The following is a 19,855-nucleotide window of genomic DNA, read 5'->3' on the forward strand; positions in this document are numbered from 1 at the left end:
ACTAAACCCGTCTGGACCTGGACTCTTTTTGGTTGGGAGACCTTTAGTGACTGCTTCTATTTCCTTAGGAGTTATGGGGTTGTTTAACTGGTTTATCTCTTCCTGATTTAACTTCGATACCTGGTATCTGTCTAGGAAATTGTCCATTTCCTGAAGATTTTCAAATTTTGTTGAATATAGGTTTTTATAGTAAGATCTGATGATTTTTTGAATTTCCTCTGAATCTGTAGTTATGTCTCCCTTTTCATTTCTGATTTTGTTAATTTGGACGCACTCTCTGTGTCCTCTCGTTAGTCTGGCTAAGGGTTTATCTATCTTGTTGATTTTCTCAAAGAACCAACTTTTGGTTCTGTTGATTCTTTCTATGGTCCTTTTTGTTTCTACTTGGTTGATTTCAGCTCTGAGTTTGATTATTTCCTGCCTTCTGCTCCTCCTGGGTGTATTTGCTTCTTTTTGTTCTAGAGCTTTTAGGTGTGCTGTCAAGCTGCTGACATATGCTCTTTCCTGTTTCTTTCTGCAGGCACTCAGCGCTATGAGTTTTCCTCTTAGCACAGCTTTCATTGTGTCCCATAAGTTTGAGTATGTTGTATCTTCATTTTCATTAAATTCTAAAAAGTTTTTAATTTCTTTCTTTATTTCTTCCTTGACCAGGTTATCATTGAGTAGAGCATTGTTCAATTTCCACGTATATGTGGGCATTCTTCCCTTATTGTTATTGAAGACCAGTTTTAGGCCGTGGTGTTCCGATAGCACGCATGGGATTATTTCTATCTTTCTGTACCTGTTGAGGCCCGTTTTTTGACCAATTATATGGTCAATTTTGGAGAAAGTACCATGAGGAGCTGAGAAGAAGGTATATCCTTTTGCTTTAGGATAGAATGTTCTATAAATATCCGTTAAGTCCATTTGGCTCATGACTTCTCTTAGTCTGTCGACATCACTGTTTAATTTCTGTTTCCATGATCTGTCCATTGATGAGAGTGGGGTGTTGAAATCTCCCACTATTATTGTGTGAGGTGCAATGTGTGTTTTGAGCTTTAGTAAGGTTTCTTTTACATATGTAGGTGCCCTTGTATTTGGGGCATAGATATTTAGGATTGAGAGTTCATCTTGGTGGATTTTTCCTTTGATGAATATGAAGTGTCCTTCCTTATCTTTTTTGATGACTTTTAGTTGGAAATTGATTTTATTTGATATTAGAATGGCTACTCCAGCTTGCTTCTTCTGACCATTTGCTTGGAAAGTTGTTTTCCAGCCTTTCACTCTGAGGTAGTGTCTGTCTTTGTCTCTGAGGTGTGTTTCCTGTAGGCAGCAGAATGCAGGGTCCTCGTTGCCTATCCAGTTTGTTAATCTATGTCTTTTTATTGGGGAGTTGAGGCCATTGATATTGAGAGATATTAAGGAATAGTGATTATTGTTTCCCTTTATATTCATATTTGGATGTGAGGTTATGTTTGTGTGCTTTCATTCTCTTTGTTTTGTTGCCAAGACGATTAGTTTCTTGCTTCTTCTAGGGTATAGCTTGCCTCCTTATGTTGGGCTTTACCATTTATTATCCTTTGTAGTGCTGGATTTGTAGAAAGATATTGTGTAAATTTGGTTTTGTCATGGAATATCTTGGTTTCTCCATCAATGTTAATTGAGAGTTTTGCTGGATACAGTAACCTGGGCTGGCATTTGTGTTCTCTTAGGGTCTGTATGACATCAGTCCAGGATCTTCTGGCCTTCATAGTTTCTGGCGAGAAGTCTGGTGTGATTCTGATAGGTCTCCCTTTATATGTTACTTGACCTTTTTCCCTTACTGCTTTTAATATTCTTTCTTTATTTTGTGCATTTGGTGTTTTGACAATTATGTGACGGGAGGTGTTTCTTTTCTGGTCCAATCTATTTGGAGTTCTGTAGGCTTCTTGTATGCCTATGGGTATCTCTTTTTTTAGGTTAGGGAAGTTTTCTTCTATGATTTTGTTGAAGATATTTACTGGTCCTTTGAGCTGGGAGTCTTCACTCTCTTCTATACCTATTATCCTTAGGTTTGATCTTCTCATTGAGTCCTGGATTTCCTGTATGTTTTGGACCAGTAGCTTTTTCCACTTTACATTATCTTTGACAGTTGAGTCAATGATTTCTATGGAATCTTCTGCTCCTGAGATTCTCTCTTCCATCTCTTGTATTCTGTTGGTGAAGCTTGTATCTACAGCTCCTTGTCTCTTCTTTTGGTTTTCTATATCCAGGGTTGTTTCCATGTGTTCTTTCTTGATTGCTTCTATTTCCATTTTTAATTCCTTCAACTGTTTGATTGTGTTTTCCTGGGATTCTTTCAGGGATTTTTGCGATTCCTCTCTGTAGGCTTCTACTCGTTTATTAATGTTTTCCTGTGTTTCCCTAAGTGTGTTCATGTCTTTCTTGAAGTCCTCCAGCATCATGATCAAATATGATTTTGAAACTAGATCTTGCTTTTCTGGTGTGTTTGGATATTCCATGTTTGTTTTGGTGGGAGAATTGGGCTCCGATGATGGCATGTAGTCTTGGTTTCTGTTGCTTGGGTTCCTGCGCTTGCCTCTCGCCATCAGATTATCTCTAGTGTTACTTTGTTCTGCTATTTCTGACAGTGGCTAGACTGTCCTATAAGCCTGTGTGTCAGGAGTACTGTAGACCTGTTTTCCTCTCTTTCAGTCAGTTATGGGGACAGAGTGTTCTGCTTTCGGGCGTGTAGTTTTTCTTCTCTACAGGTCTTCAGCTGTTCCTGTGGGCCTGTGTCTTGAGTTCACCAGGCAGCTTTCTTGCAGCAGAAAATTTGGTCTTACCTGTGGTCCTGAGGCTCAAGTTCGCTCGTGGGGTGCTGCCCAGGGGCTCTCTGCAGCGGCAGCAACCAGGAAGACCTGTGCCGCCCCTTCCGGGAGCTTCAGTGCACCAGGGTTCCAGATGGTCTTTGGCTTTTTCCTCTGGTGTCCGAGATGTGCGTGCAGGGAGCAGTCTCTTCTGGTTTCCCAGGCTTGTCTGCCTCTCTGAAGGTTTAGCTCTCCCTCCCACGGGATTTGGGTGCAGAGAACTGTTTATCCGGTCTGTTTCTTTCAGGTTCCGGCGGTGTTTCAGGCAGGTGTTCTGCCGCTCCTGGGCCCTCCCCCACGGGAGCCCAGAGGCCTTATACAGTTTCCTCTTGGGCCAGGGATGTGGGCAGGGGTGAGCAGTGTTGGTGGTCTCTTCCGCTCTGCAGCCTCAGGAGTGCCCACCTGACCAGGCGGTTGGGTCTCTCTCTCACCGGGTCTGGGAGCAGAGAGCTGCTGCGGGCCGGGCGCTGGTATCTTCTTAATCACTGTTAATTTCTTAAGTCCAGCTCAAGCATCATTTGTCCCTCTTTTATTCTTGACTGTAAAGCCAGAGCCACATGACTGAAGCTAAGGAGTTCTGCTGCTTGCTGGGGATTGAACATGGCCCCCTTATTCTATTATAGCATCACCAGCTTCCTATTTGTCAATTCCTTCACTACCTAAACTGTCCTGGCTGTCCTGGAACTTGGTCCATAGACTGTCCTTAACTCAGAGATCTGCATGGCTCTGTCTACTGAGTGCTAGGATTAAAGGCATGCACCACCATGCCTGGAACTAAGCTTTTCCTTATCCTTTCACAAAATCTTTATAAACTCTGGACTGTAGCTCATTCCAGATATAGTCAAGTTGAAACCAGAATAGTCACCACAGTTCATCTCTTGTCAAGTTGACACATAATAGTATCTCCTTACACGCAAATGAAAACAATAACCAGGTCCTAATAATGCCTAACATGATATAACTATCTTTTGTTCAACTGAAAATCTGTAAACAATAAGCTTAGCTGGGTAGGATCCTGCCCTGAGGTCACTGCTCCCTTAATTCCCTTTAATATCCTGGAGCACTGGACTTAGCTCCATTCTACTTCCGGGTGCCTCTTTAATCTTTGAACCATACATTTCATATTTTTCCTTCCTAAGCTTGATCAAAATGCTCCTTATAAGAGCGAACCACAGTACAAAGTCTAAACTAGAGTTCCCCTGTCCATGCAATTAATCTAAATCTCTTTACCATAGCCTCAGGCAGACTGTTTGGACGTGGGCAAAAAGCAGCCACATTCTTCACCAAAATATCACAAGAACAATCTCTAGGCAAAATCCTAAAATTCTTCCCTGAGACCTCTTGAGCCAAACAAATGGTTCAGCCCATTATCATCATCTTGGGAAGCAGGGCAGCGTCCAGGCAGACATGGTGCTGGAGGGACAAGAGTTGATCCAAAGGCAGCCAAGGAGGCAATAGTCTTTTGTATGCAGCCAGGAGGAGTGTCTCTACACTGGGAGGAGCTTGAGTACTAGCAGTCCTCAAAGCCCACCCCCAGTGACTCACCTCCTCTCTAATAAGGCCACATCCTCCTCCTCTTAATAGCGCCACTCCCTGGGCCAAACATATCCAAACAACCACAGTATGTATGGTTGTGCGGTATACTTATGTATGTTTGTGTGTATAAGGGCACATATGAACATGCGTGTGTACGTACACACGTGTGCATGGAGGGTAGAGGTTGACAATGAGTATCTTTGGGTAGTGCTTTCTACATTATGATTTGAGGCAGGGTCTCTCGCTGAATCTAGAGCACGACATTTTGGCTCTAATCTAGCTAAGCAGCTTGTTCTCAGGATTTCCCAAACTCGAGTCCTCTTATAAAAGCAATGTGTGCTGTTTACCTGAGCCATCTCTCCAACCCCAATCCAGCCTCATTTTTACCTTTTTGTTTGTTTGTTTGAGACAGGATTCGTCTGTGTAGCCCTGGCTGTCCTGAAACTCCCACTGTAGACGGGGCTGGCCTCAAACTCAGAGATCCACCTGCCTCTGCCTCCCAGGGGCTGGCATAAAAGGAACGTGCCACCACAGCTGGCTTCGTTTTTAACTTTTGAAGAAAACGTTTCTGTAGTTTTCCACAATGGTGACACCATTTTACAGTTTTGTGGCTTTCCTGGTGAGAGGTAGAAGAAACAAACATCCATCCCAAATAGGGAATGAGCCAAGAGACCAAAACAAATCCAGCCTTGCAACAAACGAGCTTCTTAGGGCTGGAGCTTTAGTGACTGGAGGCTGGTGGCACCGCCTGAAACCCCACCATCACCCAACCCCCTCAACTTTCTCCCTCAGATACTTTATAGTATGTCCATGAATAAGTGCGGCCACAGCCAGAAGGCACAGTGATTGGAATCCCAGGGGAGGGCCGTGTGAGCTTCCTGTGACCCTCTTTCTCTGTCTCCCAGAGTGAATATTAACAGTCTCATTAGGAGAGATCTAACAGAGTGCTTGCCATGCTCAAGGAGCAGCAGTGTCGGGGAGCGGGGTGGGGGTGGGGAACTGTCAAATGCAAACAGTGAAGCTTGCATTGGAAACTCTCAGAACGTGTTGTACCGGTGAAGAACAGCACCTGAGCACAGAGGTCCGCCCGGAGAAACCACTGCTTACAAACAGCAACCAAGCTGAGACAGCCGGAGGCAAGAGATGCCTGGCCCAGGGTTGATGACTGGGAAGCATTTAGTTGAAGGTCTTTGTGATTTTCTTGGCCTTTTCCTCATAGTTTCAGGATAGCTGCTTAGCTCCAGATCCCACCTCTGCCTTAAAAGAAAGAGGAAGGAGGAAGGGAGGGAAGACACTAGTAGGAAGTAGAATTTGTCTCCAGAGTTCATCCCTCTCTGCTCTCCTGTATGGCTTCTATCTGTGAGTTACAAGTCATCACAAAGGCAGCTTGAGACACATCTGTTTCTTGTCACAGTTTCTGTGTGTCAGGTCCAATCTGAGTCTGGGGAGCTGCGCTGTTCAAAGGCTTCTGAGCTCCCTCAGGTTGTAGCAGAAATAAATTCCTTGGAGCCTCAGAACTCACAGAAGCGTTCCAGAAGAACTATATAGTTTTATTTACTTATTTTGGGGTGTGTGTGTGTGTGTGTGTGTGTGTGTGTGTGTGTGTGCATATGAGTGGAGTGTGATTATACCTCCCACAGCATACCTGTGGAGGTCAGGGGACAACTTTCAGAAGTCCATTCTCTTTTTCTGCCATGTGGGTTCTAGAATTGACCTCAGGTTGTCAGCCTTGGCAGCAAGTGCCTTACCTGCCGAGCCACCCGGCTGAACTATGTGTGGTTCTGCACCGAAAGAGAAGACCCAGCAGCAGCCATATCCTTCATAATGAGCTCGCCCAGACTTTGGTAAATAAAGGCCATTCTTCACTGACAGACATCAGAGCCTTTTAGAGAAAGGCTCAGTTTAAGGACTGGGTCAAAGAAAGTAGAAGAGGGATTCAGACCATAAAGCAAGAAATAATGGAAATCTGCCAAAACCACACTGAATTCTACAGCTATTTTGAAGAGAGCTATTTTGGCAATTTCTGATGAAGCTAAGCAGGTGCCTATCCTACAACAAACCTATGCTACTTCCCCAATAAAATAATAGACATATGTGCTTGGAGAATCATTATAGCTTTATTCAAGTAGCCAAACACTTGAAATGTCTATTGATAGTTAAGTGGATAAACATTGTGATAAATATGCAGAATGGAATATTGTCCAGTAGCATAGGCCCTGTGTTCAAGTCAAATGTTCATCACGGCAAAAAAATTATGCAAGAATACACAAAGAAGTACTTGCAGAATGAAGTTCTAGAGAAAGCAAAAGTAACTCACAATGAGTGACAGTCAGCAGATCATTGGCTGCTGGGGGAAGGGTAGAAGATTGACTTCAAAGAGGCAAAGGGAGCTCCTGAGTCAGACGGGCTTTGCTGGTGTTTATAAAGACGAACATTTGTCACTTGGGAGGTCAAACGTTTAAAATGCACACATTTTGTTTTATGCAAGTTCTGTCTCAAATGCTGATAATTAAAAAAAAAAACATGAACAAAAGACTAAAAGACACAGTTTACTAAGGAGCATACCCAAACTTGACATGGTGGAGGGAGGAAGACCAGGACCTCAATGTCAGCTTCAACTGCATAGTAAATCTGACGTCAGTCTGGGCTACATAAAGCCCTGTTTCCAAAAATAGTCAGATATGGTAGTGCACGAGTTTGATCCCAGTATTTGGGAGACAGAGGCGGGTGAATCTCTGAGTTTAAGGACAGTTGTTCTAGACAGCAAGTTCCAGGCCAACCAGATCTGCATAGTGAGACCTTATCTCAGATCCAATCAGTTTAAATGACCAATTAAGCAGCCACAAAAATCGTACCCAGACAGCTATAAACTTATTATGCACAGGTGTTCAGCTGCTTACTGATCAAAAGAATGTAAATTAAAGCAAGAACACACTGTCCCGCTATGTACTGTCTGTGATAAATGAAACAGTAATGATTACTAATCTCAAATCGTTGAGGTTGTAGAGAATTAAAATTGACGTCAGTCTCAGACAGGAGTGTAAAAGAGGCTGACATTACCTATGAAGTTTGATTTACAAGAGGAATCTAGAAATGAAGCCTAAGCACTTTGCAGCAGACACCTCTGGTATTGCCTTCCCCGAGCCCATCTCTGATTGCAGCCTTGGACAGTTCAGCTCTCTCTAGGCTGCAACACTGACCTAATGTCCACCATACTTTCCTCTCTCTCCTGCAGCAACTTCTCTGGTGTCAGATTGTGATATGGAACTGCAAGCAAAGCCATCAGGTCTAGGGGCATCAACAGCCTGGGGACAACCCTCAGGTGGTGAGAACTTCCCTCCTCTCAGACGGTTCCAGCTATTTCACGGTGCATAAAACTAGCCTCGCAAGAGACTTTCTATTCAGATAAATTAAATAGTAAATAATAGAACTTTTATCAAACTTTACTGAACTCCACAGGCCACACACCATTATAATACCTCAAATTTTCTACCTATGTATGTACCAGTTTCCACTCTTTTTGGAGAAATTTCAGCCCTACTGGGAGAGCATGCTCTAGTACTTGAGTGGCATAGGGGCAGTGTCACTTATAATTTCATGTAGTTGGTTGTATTTTGTTTGCAATTTTGAGAGTCTTGACTCATGAGCCTATCAATTCGGGATGTAATGTGAAATCCAGAACGTTTTCACGGAACACTGAAAATGACCAACTCCGCTCTTCTTTGGCAGCTGGAGGAACAGACTATGTTGAGAGTGATATCCTGAATGAAGAGCTGGGTGCGAAGCATCATGCCCGTAATCTCAGCACTCATGGCAGGCTGAGGCGGAGGATTTTGGCTTTGGAGTTAGCTCTGGGCTACATAGCAAGACCCTGTCTCAAAAGCAAACAAAGAAACACAATGTACTAGGGTGCTAGAACTGTCTTCATTATTGGCTTTGGCAGGGTCTTAGGGACAGCACAGCAAGTGGTGTCTAACAATTGGGGTGGCCATCTCTAGCAAACATCCCCTTTCACTTTAATAACATAGACAAGCCCTACCCCTGACTGGAGATGTATTTCTTTCGACTAGGGAATAAATTAGCACATATGGTGGCCTAAAACAATACACTTGCTATTTAAAGTAACTTAGTTCAGAAGTTCAAAGTGGATGTATATGGGTTGAAATCAAGGTGCCAGAGGATCCAAAGGAAAACTTTTCTCTTGAATTTTTCCATCTTTTGAAATACGCATTCAAGAGCAGAGCAGTTCTTATCTCAAAGTCCTGATTTAATCACACCTGCTAAGTGCTTTGTTATGGAGGGAACCACATTTACTACTTCCCGGGGTCAGAATACTAACTTTTGGAAGAGCTACCATTTGCCTGCTGTGGAGACAGTACAAAGATAGTGTAGAGTAGGATACATTTCCTGGGTGGTGAACCTGGGATAAATTATATCTGCGCATATACCTCAGTTTCCTCATCAAAGGGCAAGGGGAACAGGAGGAAACCTCAAATGGTTGTTATAGATGTGTTTAGCAAGATAGCATTAAGAAGGGCTCAGAACAGCACCCAGCACACAGTAAGCATTTATTTAATACAGTTTTGTTATTGTTGTTGGATACAAGGTCTCTGGATCTCACAGAGATTTGCCTTCCTCTGCCTCTTGAATGCCAGGATTAAATGCCTATGCCACCATCTAGACATTTAATATATATTTATTATATATTAATATATATTTTTTAACAAATTGATTGATACTATGTATCAAGCACTGCTCCATGTTGGGGGGTACAGATGGGAATATTTTGTGGAACTGATTAAGTCAGATATACAATTACAGTTTCTTGGGATAAAAAAGTCAGGCCAGGTGGTACATTTGGGAAGTTGAGGCAGTTCTAGGCCAGCCAGGAATCCTAAAAGGAAGAAAGGGGATGGGGAGGGAAAGGGAAAAAATAGGTGAGAAAGGTATAATATTAAATTCAGGGAACCTTAGAAATATTAGTCAAAGTCCTAGATTATTGTGATACTGGAGTTTTTCTTTGTATAAGGAATAGATGTTTTCAAGCCAGATAAGGAAGGAAGGGCTCCTTGATTGGAAGAAGAATGTTAAAAAAATATCAGGTAGTATTCTTATGTAGTTTGGGCAAAGGTAGAGCGTGAGACAAAGCAAGAAAGGCTGTCATAAGCAGCCAGCCTGTGAGTGCTGTGTTAAAGTTTGGACTTTATCCTAAAATCAATAAAGCATCTCAGACTGTTTAAACAGAAGAAAGCGATCATAAGTTTTGTAGCTTTATAAAACTTCTCTGGAGACCAGTGAGTGTAATGAGTTAGATTTTGATTTTGAGAGTCTAAAGGTTGCTTCTGTTGCCCAGGTGATGGTGGTGAACAGCGAGTTGGGCAAGGGCTCGATGTGTTTGGTTTTTTTTTTTTTCTTTTTTTTCTTTTGTTTTTCAGCTTACAAGCCGGAAGCTCAATTTGAAATTAATATTGAGAACAAGGATCTGATTAGAGGGATGTTGAATGGTGTCCATTGGCTGAGAACATGAAGGGAAGAGGTCACTAGAAATACCTATTATTTTTAAGGGCAATGCATACTAAACTGTATCTGTTGTTATTAATTCGAAGCTTAAGAGAGGCCAAATTAGGATAGTCAGGTGCAATGTATAAAGACATTACGGGTTAGGAATTCAACTTAACTTGGATATCTGGGGTGTGAAATAAGGCTCTGAGTTTTGGCTCAGAGTAATAACTTTCTTGGTTTTGGGTTTACTGAATTTGTGGTACAGCAGGACATGCAAGTGATGAATGCTGCTTTACAGGTATTGAGAAAAATAGAATCTGAGCTCAGGTAAAAGGTTTGCGTCAAAGATAGCCTCAGTGGTGGGAGAAGAGGAGAAAGAGTGTACTTTTTCCAACGTGAGTTCAGTATATCTCAAAAGTTTCCGCTATTTTTTCCCCGCCCTTACTCTAACTCTTACACCCCCTAACTAACCCCAAGACAATGTCAGGGTCGGAGGTGTCGCGAGATGAGACAGTTTTCACACTTTCAGCGCTTGGCGAAGAGCATGGGGATGACATGGTGCTTTTAAATCCAAGGGGCTACCCTCGTTCCACTCCGACTTCACGCTAACCATCTTATAGAGCATCCAATTTCATGGAAAAAGGCCGCTTCAAAGAGAGAGACCGCGACAGCTCCGAGCAGACACCCGGCCCCGGTGACGTCACGTGGCAGCCAGGTGATTCCCTAGCCTCTGGCGTCAAGTGCTGATGACGTCATCCCGGCGCTCCACCTCGTCCCCTGGCCGCGTTGGCCTGGTTCACGTGGGTCTGTCCAGCGCTCCCCGCCCCCTCCCACCTGCCGGGGGCGGAGGCCGGACGGAGGGGGCGGGCCCGAGCTGAAGGAGGCGTGGCCTGGGCGGGGTCGCAGGGCGCGGCGGCAGCGAGCCGGGCTGCATACAATAGCAAGGCTGCGACCCGGGCGGAAGGTACCGCCGCACGGTGGGCGCTCCTCACCGCTTCCCCACACCTCCCAGTCCCACTGCACCTCTAGGCTGCGCGGAGTCCTCTCCGCTATTACCGGCTCTTTGCAGCCGCCTGTGCCCCCTCAGAGCCCGCGCTCTCCACAGTCTCCTCAGAGAAGGACCCCCTCAGCGAGCGCACCCCGCCCCTTCGCAGTCCGGGCGCGCCTCCCGCTCCCCGCGGCCCGCAGCGTCCCGCCCTCCAGAGCCCGGCTCGAGCGGCGAGAGGAGAACGCGGGGCTGCCGCCCGCGCACACTCCCGCGCTCTCTCTGGGTTTGGCTGCCGCCAGGAGGAGGAGGAGCGGAGCGAGCGCAGAAGGTGAGAGCTGGCCTCCCGCGACGGTGCTCGGGGCATCACGGCGGCAGGGCGAGGGCGCGGGGTTGGGGAAGGCGCTCGGGGGTGGGAGGGGCGGGAGTGAGGGGGGCGGGGGTTGGGGGGCGGGCAGGGGCGCCAGGTGAGCTGAGGCGGGCGCCGCCCGGCGAGGCCGACCGCTCCCTTCGGGCCAACAAAGGCCCCCTGTGCGACCACGGGTTCCCGAAGCCGGGGCACTAGGGACCCCGAGGGTCCACAGGTCCGGGTCCCGGACGGACTCCCTTCCGAACTTCGGGGTCCTGGTACGCTAAAACTGGCCCGCGACGCAGATGCTAAGTGAAGCAGTGAGGATTTATTCTCCGTGGTCAGCCCCGGCTTGGGAATCACTTTTCGGGTTCATTGCCTTGAAAAACAGACTGGTAGTAAATGACTTGTGCTACCCCTCCCCCACCCCAGGAATACTCGGTAACTTGGGAAGTTCCGCACAGACTTAGAAAGAATGGGAATCATAGTTGTTGTTTTTTTTTTTTTTTTTCCATTATTAGTCTATTTCAAAGGCAGAGTTAATCCAATCATCACTATCTTGGATCTTTTAAAGGTAAACAATACTGTGAGTGTTTTTGGAATAATACCTGACAATTATTGGGCACCTTTTAAAAATATAATGTAGCCTAAGTTTCTTATGTTAAACCCCTTGGATAATTATCTTATCCTTTACGATGTTTCCAGAAGTGTAAAAGGTAAAAGAAGAGATTATTAATCAAGTTAGTACTTCTATTTTGAGAATCATTCTTGAGAAAAACCTTTGTCCCCTATGTTTAAGGGTCTTTCAACTCTGTCAGGAGGAAAATGTCAGCAGTACAGAGACGCCTCACTAGGCATTCCCTCCTTCCTCACTCCCAGCCTTAAAGTTCCTGGAGTTTGCTTTTAAAGTTCACAAATGAGCAGCTAGCTAGCAATCATCTTATCTACTCAGCTTTCAAGATTCCACTGAAGAATCCTCTCCACTGTGGAGTCTTTGCTGGCATCCATTCTGTCTCCCTCCTAATATAACAGTCTTCTCCCCATTGGGACTCCCAGAGGCCCACAGAGATTTCTTCTGTCTGCCTTGTAACACATTCTGTTTGGGAATCTTAATCATGGTACTCATGAATACAACCCATTTCAACTAGAAGCCACCTCTCAAAAGGGTTTTGGCATCTCGACACTGACATTTCCTGAAGCTTATTCCAGTCTCACCTGCTACATGAACTCATGGCTTGGCCTGATCAGTTTACTTAGTCATCTGTTTATCCAACATTACTACTATAATCTGGAGTGGTGCAGTGTTTGAAGCTGCCTCCTAAGTCTGTGCTGATCTCAAGCATATCAATACAGTCAGTCTTTGCTTACAAGACCAAGAGCTCAAAGTTTAATGGGTGAGGTAGACTTGTAAACAATGAAGGTCCTCTGGGGGACTCCAGTTGTGCAGGGAATGGTGTGCAGTAATCGAGGTTGCTGGACCTGTCTTACAAGTCTTGTCCTGGCCACAGTAAGTTCGTAGGGAAAGTGACTGGCCCTTCATCCGTAAGAGTTTACCTGATACAAAGCTTATCCAGTTCAATTCAACATATATTCTGAGTACCTGTTTGGAGGCATTATGCTAGGCTTGCAGGAAGCTGTGCACTTTGAGGGGTCTTTGCAAAACAAAACCTGCTCATATCAGTGCTTCCTACCCTCCTACTCCCTTTTTCACAGTTGAAGGATTAACCTCAGACTTTTTAGTGTGAAACAAACTTCCTGGAGAGCCCACTATTGCCTACTTTAGCATCCTCAACCTTTCTGTGTCCTGTCCTCTACCTCCTCTTCTCATCTCTTTTCCTATGCTGCTTTGCCTGGAGTTCTACTGTTCTCCCTTGTACTTGCCTGTAGAGAATCCTTGTCGGACCTCTGAGAAGCAGTTCTTCCTGCTTGTCTCTGGAAATGAGGTGCTCTCCATCTTCTGCTCAGTCTCTAGAATTTTTGTACTTCTCTTTTAGCAATCAGTTGCAATTAAATTTGAATCTTCACCTTTGAACTTTAGCTCGTTCCTTCCCTCCCTTGTGGTACTAGGGTCAGGTGCTCTACTTCTGAGCTATGTCCCCAGCCCTTGGATATCTCATACTGAACATTTTTAAATTTTGAGACAAGATCAGCCTTAGACTCATTCTGTAGCTCAGGCAATGAACTTTTGATTCTCCTTTAACTTTCTAACTGGACCACTGGAGATCACTAGGTTCAACTGCCTGTGAATCCTTTCTTTTTTTGGACATGTTAGGGCTCCCCTTTCTTACGTTTTATTTTTTTATTGTGTTGTGAGTGCATGTATGTGAGCTGTGGTTTATACAGAAGAACCTTTGGAAATTGGTTCTCTTTCCTGGGGATCAGACTCAGGTTATCAGGCTTGGCAGCAAGCACCTTTTCTTAATGAACCATCTTGCCAACCCTATATATTATTCAATTTTATCTTTGTTAGTGTGTGTGTTAGTGGGAATTCTGCGGAGGTCAGAGGACAGCTTTCAGGAGTTGATTCCTTCCTTCTCTCTTCACAGTGAGTTTCAGGGGTGGAACTTATTAGGCATGTTTATTAATGCAGATGCTTTTTTTTTAACCTGTTGACCAATCTCATTAGCTCTACTTTTTATTTTGAGACAGGACCTTCCTAAGTTGCTGAGGCAGTCCTTGAACTTGGAATCCTTCTTTGTCTAGCTTCTGAGTAGCTGGGGTTACAGGCCTGTGCTACTAGGCCTGCCCCTGAATTACTTGAGGTCAAGATATGTTTAGATTTAGTGTCTAGCAAAGTTCCTGGTACTTTGAGTACATTGAATGAATGAATAAGTACTTCGAATGAATAAATATGTGAGCCAGTGAAAGAAAGAAGTCCTGTGAAGCTCATAAGCTGGGTCACCTAATCTTTAGGATGGGACAATTAGTTGTTAAAAGTATGGTCCTTCCTTGCACCAGCAGTGACAGCATAATCTGGGAATTTTGTCAGTATATTAATGAGTCTTATCCCAAACCTACCAAAAAAAAATTAGGGTTGGAGCCCAGACTTCTTTGCTTTATTAGGCCCTCCAGGAGATCCTGATGCTTATTAAGGTTGAGAAATAGTTACAGAGTTAAAAGATCTGTTTTTGTTTGTTTGTTGTGTAGAACCAGCACCCCATTCTCCCTTTTCCCTCATTTCCTTCCCCTATCCCTCCCTCTGTTTCTCTTCCTTATTCTATCCTGACATTCTCTTCTCTTCACATGCTCTCCTTCCAGTCTTTTCTCTTGCCGCTAGAATGAAAGCTGCTTGAGGGCTGGGAGATTTTTCTGTTCTAGTTCATTGCTTTAAGCTTATGCCTAGAAGAGTGACTAACCACAACTAGCACAGACATTCAAATATTTGTTAGATGAATAATATGACTTAGTCCTGCTTACTGCCAGCTGCTACACTGGGGTTTTGTTGAAGAATACTTTGAGTGAAGAGTAATCACATTCCAATTTGCAAATCCAGAGAATCTTAACATTTTGGGGGATTCATTTTCACTTTGGCCAGCTTAGTTACCTTCCTTCTTTCCCTGTGTTTTTTTAATTTATTTTTATTTTTTAGTATTATTTGAAACAAGGGGTCTTGCTATGTAGCTCAGACTGGCCTTAAACTTGTGCCAGTTTCCTGTCTGACCTTTATTTTTTTTTGTGTGTGTGTCTCAGATAACAGTTTATTAACATGGAGATATTATTGTTAGCTTTTGTACAATGCATTCAGCAAACCAGCAAAACTTTCAGAAAATTGTCATTAATTTCTTCAGTACACTATGTAAACTGTCTGACCTTCTTGAGTGCTGAGATTACAGGCATATGCCTGGCTTTGCTGTCTTTTTACCATAGGAAAAAATCTACAGGGTTTCCCAACTTATAATATTGTTTTAGCCATGACCTGAAAACTACTGAAATATCCCAGGCCAGGATTCTTTCTTGAGAATTTGCAGCTTGGTTTTCCAAGTCTAAATGAGCACTCAGACTTTTTGAGTCTTAACTTGAAGCTGTCTCCTCCAGATCCCCCGTGGTTTTTGTCTTTTTCTAGGGATATTTAAAAGCATATAAAGGTCTACTTGATTCTACACAATTTCTCTTCCTTATGAAGCTTTAACAGTGCTTTACTTTATGTTTTTTTCCTTCAAGCCAGGGTCTGTCTGTTTAGCCTTGGCTATCCTGGAACTCACTCTGTAGACCAGGCTGACCTCGAACTCAGAGAGGTCTGCCAGCCTCTGCCTCCTGAGTGCTGGGGTTAAAGGCATGTGCTGCTACCCCCCCCCCCCATGTGTGTATATGCAGAATTCGTATATGTACATTTTCGTGTGTGTATGCGGGTATGTGTTCATTTATGTGGAGCCAGAAGTCATGTTTGAATTGTTTTCCTCAGTTGCTTCTCCACCTTATTTTTTGAGACTTGGGTCTCTTACTAACTTGAAGCTTAAGGGCTCAGTTAGATTGGCTGTCAGTAACCCTAGGCATACCCTTGACTCTGCCTCCCCAATGCTGGGTTTATAGGTATACTACTGCTCCCAGATTGTTCAATAAGTGCTGGGATCTGAATTGAAGTCCTCCTACTTGTATGAGGCACTTTCCTGAGTCATCTCTTCAGTCCAGTGTTTTTGCCACTTTCTTATTAGTCTTAAACAGCATACCCAGTTTTCTCCTTTCCTAATACCCTTCTGGGAAAAGTGGTTTATTTCTTCACCCTTTACCATATGAACAGTAATTAGGTTCATCTCTACTATTCACCAGGCTTTTTCTGGGGCAGATACTCATCTATATAGGGCATGGTCTAAGCCCTTAAGGGATGTTAAAATGAATGGATAAATAGAGGGGTTTGATTGTAAAGGTGAGAGAAAGCTGCCTTTGTGGATCCCTTCCCCCATCCCCAGTTTATGGATAGGGTGTTAATAAAGTATCATTTTAGTAAACATACTTCAGAAATCATTTTGAAGCTGGTAGAGGTTGCAGGTGTTTTTAAATTATAGCAAGTGGCAGGTGGGTTTTTTTTAACCCTTAGAATACCCATGTTTGATAATTGTTGGTACCTTAGAGATAAAGAAGCAGAGGCTTGTAGTGGTAAAAGAAACAAGCTTGTTCAAATCTTTGCTGCATGTAAAAGACAAATCTCAGTTCCAGTCCATATCTATCTGACCCCAGCAGCATAGGCTGTTTTCAGTTTCTAGGTTGTTTGAATTTTTACACATGGGGGCATAGGAATATTTTACAAATAAATGTACTGCTGTTGGGAGTTTCACTTCATTTACTGTTAATGATTCATGTGGGAAAAAGATCCTTCCTGGTTGTCATTTTCTTAAGTTTCACAGTAGCCCTCCCTGTGTTCATTCCCATTTTATGAGTTAGGAGACCGATGATCATAGGAATGTTGGTTTGCCTGAAAGCACGTCATCAGCGAGTGCCTGAATATTGACTGAAGCACGTTTTGAGATTCTAGTTTAGTGCTTTACATTTGGCACTACCATACTGACTTGATGAACTCTGTCTGGATTCCAGGATACTAGACACATCCTTTTAGGTTGCTTCCTAATTTCAGTTTCCTACCCTTGAGAAACTCCTAACTAAAGAACATAGTTTGAGCTAGAGGAAAAAAGAAAAACTGATGAAGTTCTTAATGATCACAGCTCGAAAATAGAAATTCTTCTCCTGCCTCATACATTTATTAACGTTATGCACTGCCTTTGTTATACATCTTTTCTCAGGAATAACTTTCTCTTCTGTCTGACCCTCCTTTTTAACAATTATTTTTTCATGTTTCTGTTTTCGATGTCATGCATGTTTCTATGACCCTCTAGATTATCCTCTGTAGGGTGAGATGTAGCCTAGTTGGTAAAATGCTGCTCCGCATGTATGAAAGCCTAGGTTTGATCTCCAGCACCACATGAAGGAAGCCAAGTATGACGTTGTATGCCTGTAATTCAGCACTTCAGAGGTACTGGCAGGAGGTTCAAGTTCAGGGTCATCTTTGGCTATGTAATGAGTTTGAAGATGGCAGCCTTGTAACCAGAGACCTTGTCACAACCATCCAACCAACCAACCAAGCAACCAACTTATTCCCTTGTCAACACCTCATTTCTATGATTTTTTTTAAAAGGCAGATCATTGTGTTTTAAAATGTTTTTTTTCTTTGTTTTAAAAATACTTATTTTTAGTTTATGTATATGAGTGTTTTGCCTGCAAGTGCACCATAGGTGTGCCTGGTGCCCGAAGAATTCCCTAGACTTCAGATTCCTTAGAATTAGTGTTACAGCCTACTGTGAGCTCCTGTGTGATGTTAGGTTAGGTTGTTCTACAAGTGCTCTTAACCTCTGAGCCATCTCTCCAGCTCCTCATTAATATGATTTTGTGAGGTATTGATTAATTCTCTAAAATTGATCCAAGTCCATTATGTCTTGGCTTCTATTCATGGAGTCAGGGTTAAGTAATTTGCATATAGCCTTGGGAAACCATTTTTAGTTGTGGAACTTTCTTCATTCCCTTTCTGTTTCTGCCCTCTCAGGTTTCCCTTTCTCTTTCACACTGAGTAAATTCCAAGTAGGGGTGACAAGAATGTTTGTTCTCTTCAGACACTGCCCTTTGAATCTTTTGTTATGATAAACGATAGCCCCAATGTGTGTGCTGCTTCTGCCTTCTGACTGTGCACACTGATCTTCAGGCTCTACTGTCCTTACTCCCACCTGGTTCCCAAAAACCTGAGGTTTATCTCTTCCTGATTTAAAATGTTGCCTTCTTAGTTCTTTGTGTGGTACTGCAACATACCTGTCACTTCCAGTGGAAGGAATTGGGTGTTAAAAGGAGAGCACTGGATATGAAGTTACACAAAAAGTAGCTTAGGTACTTACTTAGATCTACTTCCTCATTTAAAAAAAGAAGAAACTCTTTACTTACATAGTTAAATTAATGTTTGTAAAAGCAACTTGCAAGATGTTGATGTGTAAGATGTTAAAGTAATAGACTTACAGTTTATGTGTTGGTAGGGTTTTTTTATTTTAATTATGTTTGAATTACTTCTCAAGATTAATAAAAGCACAGCTGCTTGTCTTAGGTTTACTTTAACTTGGGGTGTGTGTGTGTGTGTGTGTGTGTGTGTGTGTGTGTGTGTGTTTTAAAGATAGGATTTACTGTGGTGTATGGTGGCCTCTAGCAATGTGGCAGAGATGACTTTGAATTTCTGATCCTTCTGCCTCTACCTACTGACTGTGCTAATATGCCTTATTTAGTTAAATGTCTATAGATGATTCTAATATGCAAACGTGGTTGCTTAAATAATATCCTCTGTAAATGTCTTATGTACTTGTTATATAAAAGCAAATGACTTACTGCTATTCAAAGTTCACTCATTTGCAAATCACAGTATGTATAAGGCATTGTCTAGGGGAAAACATACCTGTACATAGACAATTACCTTCTATTGAGACAAAAACTGCACATGAAGATATGTGCAAGTGCTGTGTGATGTGGGAAGGGAATCTACTCCACTGGAAATGGGGAGGCTTGGCTGTGTTAAAGGACATGACACTGCACATGAGGTCTGAAATATGAACAGAGGTCAATACTACGGGAACTGTGGAAAGGGAAGAGGAAGGATCTTTCTAAAAAAGCAGTTAGGAGGGTCAGAAACAAAAAAAGCTTTTTTGGTGAGTCCTGAGTAGTTTAGTATGTGTACAGGATAGGGTGTAGGGAATGGTGAAAACAGAAAGAAGGATCCAGATGATGAAACACCTTTTGTACAATACACAAAAGGACTTTCACTATAATATGACTTCTTTTTATTCTTTGAACACTCCTCTGGATTAGTGAGAACAGTGCTGTTTTATCTTCGTTTTATAGAAGAGAAAACAGGGAGGTTAATTGAATTGCCTAAGGCTATACACGGCATAGCTCAGATTTGAAGCCAGGTCAGTGTAGCTTTGAGGTCATGCCTCTTTTATTGCACCATTGCTGCCCTGCACCTTTACAGAGTTTGAGGATCAGGCAGGCATTAAAGTTCATATACTTCGTAAGCTACAAAGTACTTGACTAGTATTGGCTCTTAGTTGGGAGTTTGTGGTTGGAACTTTCTGTGATTTTTTATTTTATTTTGAGACAAGAGTTTCATGTATCCACAGTCTTATTGCTCTCAACTCCCAAGTACTGGGATGATTAGCATGAACTATCACACTTGGCTTAAAGTTCACTTGACTCATATTCTATGGCTTTTCTTAGAATTCTCCTTAATCTCCAGGTTCTTTCTTCCCCTGTTGGAGCTGCTAACCAGGAGGCAATAAACTAAAATACGGCTAGCTAATTACTCTTTCAATTTTAGTGTGTTTACTTAAGCTTCCCATTTTTGAATGTTTATTTTTTAGATTTGTTTATTTCCTTTTTTAAGTACTTGGAAGATAGAGGCAGTTGGCTGTTGAGTTTAAGGCCAGCTAGGGCTACATAGAGAGACCCTGTGTTAAAAAACAAAACAAACGGGCTGGAGAGATAGCTCAGTGGTTAAGAGCCCTAACTGTTCTTCCAGAGGTCCTGAGTTCAATTCCCAGCAACCACATGGTAGCTCACAACCATCTGTAATGGGATCTGGTGCCCTCTTCTGGTGTGTCTGAAGACAGCTACAGTGTACTTATATATACTAAA

The 19,855-nt window shown here is 43.0% G+C and overlaps 1 protein-coding gene and 1 long non-coding RNA gene across 6 annotated transcripts in view; both read left to right on the forward strand.

Moving 5' to 3' along the window:
* Positions 1–9,047, forward strand: part of LOC102550562 (uncharacterized) — a 28,957-nt gene extending 19,910 nt beyond the window's left edge. For both annotated transcript variants that reach the window (XR_015647292.1, XR_015647293.1), the window contains one exon: positions 7,600–9,047. This is a non-coding gene — a long non-coding RNA (uncharacterized LOC102550562). The remainder of the gene's footprint in view (positions 1–7,599) is intronic.
* Positions 9,048–10,796: 1,749 nt separating this feature from the next.
* The window catches only part of Pak1 (p21 (RAC1) activated kinase 1), a 114,863-nt gene continuing 105,804 nt past the window's right edge, over positions 10,797–19,855 (forward strand). For 2 of the 4 annotated variants that reach the window (XM_087551554.1, XM_087551558.1), the window contains exon 1: positions 10,797–11,182. The gene's annotated coding sequence lies outside the window, so the exon portion shown is untranslated. 4 annotated transcript variants of the gene reach the window in all.

The sequence above is a fragment of the Rattus norvegicus genome, chromosome 1 (assembly GCF_021556685.1).
Source record: "Rattus norvegicus strain SHRSP/BbbUtx chromosome 1, alternate assembly SHRSP_T2T, whole genome shotgun sequence".
Lineage (NCBI taxonomy): Eukaryota > Metazoa > Chordata > Mammalia > Rodentia > Muridae > Rattus > Rattus norvegicus.